This window comes from Triticum dicoccoides, chromosome 3B (genome assembly GCF_002162155.2).
Source record: "Triticum dicoccoides isolate Atlit2015 ecotype Zavitan chromosome 3B, WEW_v2.0, whole genome shotgun sequence".
Classification (NCBI taxonomy): domain Eukaryota; kingdom Viridiplantae; phylum Streptophyta; class Magnoliopsida; order Poales; family Poaceae; genus Triticum; species Triticum dicoccoides.
Window position 1 is genome coordinate 187,761,563 of NC_041385.1, and position 3,423 is coordinate 187,764,985.

Sequence of the window (3,423 nt, forward strand, 5' to 3'; positions counted from 1 at the left end):
TCACTTGTAAAGATCGTCTTCATCCTCATCAGCAGCAGCTGCTGCGGAGGTGTGGACAGCAGCTTCTGCCGCCTGTGGCTGCGCTGGGAAGCGGAACTCGGTGCCGAACCCCCTAGACTGTTGCAGCGTCTGCGCGAACGCCTGGTACTTCCTGATGTCATCATCGCTCACGCTCCGCCTCGCGTACCTCATCGACTCCTCGAAGTGAGACGCCTTAATCTGAGCCACCTCGTCTTCCTGACCGCCGTCCACCTCCATGGTGTCTTTCCCCATCCTCTGCCTCTCCATGTCCTTTTCAATGTCTTCTCTGATGGCGTACTTGCACGCCCTCTGGCAGATCTCTGTGATATCGGCGCCGCTGAAGCCGGCGGTGAACCTAGCGAGTGCACCGAGGTCGACGTCCTTGGCCACGGGAGACTTCCGGAGGCAGGCCTTGAAGATCTGGTGCCGCGAGGCCTCGTCCGGCAAGGGGATGTAGATAAGCTGGTCCAGGCGGCCGGGACGGAGCAACGCCGAGTCAATTATGTCCGGCCTATTGGTAGCGCCGATGATGAAGACAGTCTTCTTGGCGTTCATGCCGTCCATCTCAGTGAGCAGCTGGTTCAGGACCCTGTCCGCCGCGCCACCGGCGTCGCCCACTCTGCCGCCCCTTTGGGTAGCGATGGAGTCCAGCTCGTCGAAGAAGAGCACGCACGGCGCAGACTGACGCGCCTTGTTGAAGATCTCGCGCACGTTGGCCTCGCTCTCGCCGAACCACATGGTGAGCAACTCTGGCCCCTTGATGCTGATGAAGTTGGCCTGGCACTCGTTGGCGATCGCCTTCGCCAACAAGGTCTTGCCACATCCCGGTGGCCCGTAGAAGAGGACGCCCTTGGAGGTGACATGCCGAACTTCTCGAATTTCTCCGGGTGCTCCACCGGGTACTGAACGGTCTCTTGCAGCTCCCTCTTGACGCCGTCGAGGCCGCCGATATCATTCCAGGTGACGTTGGGCACCTCGACAATGGTCTCACGTAGTGCAGACGGGTTGGTGCCGACGAGAGCCGTCTTAAGGTGGTCATTGGTGACGGCCATGGAGTTCAAGATCTCGGCATCAATGGTATCGTCCTCTAAGTCGATCACGTCCATCTTCTCCCTGATGCACTGCAGCGCCGCCTCAGTGCAGAGCGCGGCCAAGTCGGCGCCGACGTAGCCGTGCGTATCCTTGGCAACCACCTCAAGGTTGACGTCCTCGTCCAGCTTCATGTTCTTGGTATGGATGCGGAGCACTTCGAGACGCCCGACCTCGTCCGGCACGCCAATGTCGATCTCACGATCGAACCTCTCGAAGCGCCTCAAGGCGGGGTCGATGCTGTTGGGACGGTTTGTGGCGCCCATGACAATGACGTGCGCGCGGGCTTTCATGCCGTCCATCAGAGTCAGCAGCTGGGAGACGATGCGCCTCTCAACCTCGCCGTGAGTCTTCTCCCTGTTAGGAGCGATGGAGTCGATCTCGTCGATGAAGATGATGGAGGGCGCGTTCTTCTCGGCCTCCTCGAAGGCCTTCCTCAGGTTGCTCTCGCTCTCTCCGGCCATCTTGGACATTATCTCCGGGCCGTTGATGAGGAAGAAGAAGGCCCCAGTCTCGTTAGCCACCGCACGGGCGATCAGAGTCTTGCCCGACCCGGGAGGGCCGTAGAGGAGGATGCCCTTGGGAGGCTTGACGCCAATGGACTTGAAAAGCTGCGGATGCCTGAGTGGCAACTCGACGAGCTCCCTGATCAGAGTCAACGGTTTCCCCATGCCACCCACGTCGTCGTAGCCGACATCGTCCAGCCTCTCCTCGTCCTCCCGCTTGACGGGCTCGCCCTCGCAGAATATCTCCGTGTCGGGCGCCACGACGCAGTAGTCCGCCGCGGGGTCGATCTCCATGACCTTGAACTCGACGCTCCGCATGCCGCCGCGCACGAGGAAGAGGTCGCCCTTGTGGACCGGGCGGAAGGCGTCCACGAAGTAGGGCTTGAGGTAGGCGTCGAAGAGGTTGCCCGTGATGCCCTCGACGGTGTCGTCCAGAGGGAGGATGTGCACGCGCTTGCCGAACTTGGCGTCGTGGCACAGGTGCACGGACACGACGTCGGCGATGCGCACGCGCAGGTTGGAGCGGGCCACCTTGTTGATCCTGACCTTGTGCCCCTCGCAGGTGTCGTCGGGCAGTGCCATGCAGACCGTATTGTGGCGGCGTTTGCCCTTGAGCAGCACGATGTCGCCCTGGAATATGGAGAGCTTCTCCATTGTGGCCGGGTGGAGGTTGCACACGGAGTTGTCGTCGTTGGTGGCGGCCTCCTCCACCACCAGCCGGTTCGCCGCCTTCTTCGACGCCGCCGTGCTCGCCATCGCCTTCAACTCTCGTTGGTCGATGGACTTGCTGCGTCTCTGGTGTATTACTACTCTCGTTGGATGTTGTCGAGCGCTGATTTGCGTTGGTGTTGTGGTGAGCTGGAGACGTGGGGTTCGCACCCTTTATTGAAGGCACGGCCGACTCGGGTTGGAAGGCCGTGATCGTTCGCGTCATATTCGTACTCTTTGTACGTGGGCCGTGCCGTACTAGGACGCTAGCTCTTTTCCTACTATCTTCCTGCTACCTTGGCACGATCGGATCGAAAGAACCCTTCGAACTCGGAACAGTTGTACCTGGCTGCGCTAACAATGGCGTGTCCGTGCTGGAGGACTGGAGGAGACTGCTGTCGTTCGTGCGATGCGAGACGGACAACACGGAGCCGCTCAGTCGCCGGCTGTCGGATGCCAAGGAGGAGGCGGTCTCCGACGGCGAGGCACTCGGGGGACTCATCGAGCGCGTGGCGTCCCTCCAGCGCGCCCTCGAATCGGCGGTGCTGCAGCGTAACGTGGCCGTGGCACTGATGCACCAGGCCCAGCGGCACGCGGAGGAGGCCGAGGCTGCCGTCGAGGCCGCTGCGAGGGCCGGCGAGCTTGCCGCGGCGGAAGTGCGGGAGAAGATGGAGCAGAGCGTGGCGACGGACGCGCGCATCAGGGAGCTCGAGAGGGAGATGCTAGTGCTACGTGATGGCGAACAATGGGCGCTGGAGACCGCGTTGGAGGCCGCCGCGGCGAAGACGCGCGAGAAGGAGGGGGGAGGCATGGGAGGGGCGTGCGCGTCAGGAAGCTCGAGGAGGAGATGCTACGTGACGAGCGATGGGTGTCAGACATGATCGATTCGTCCAGCTTGGCATTGCGACATCGACATGTTTCAATTCTTCTTGACATTGCCGTTGAGTATTACTTCCTCCGTCTCAAAATTCTTGTCTTACGTTTCGTCTAGATATGGATGTATCTAATGCTAAAATGTGACTTGATACATTCGTATTTAGATAAATTTAAGACAAGAATTTTAGGACGGACGGAGTACTAACATTCTTCGGAATATTTT

General features: G+C 60.4%; 1 pseudogene; it reads right to left on the reverse strand.

The window, feature by feature from the left end:
• LOC119281119 lies at window positions 1-2,372 on the reverse strand (annotated as a pseudogene).
• Window positions 2,373-3,423: the final 1,051 nt, after the last annotated feature.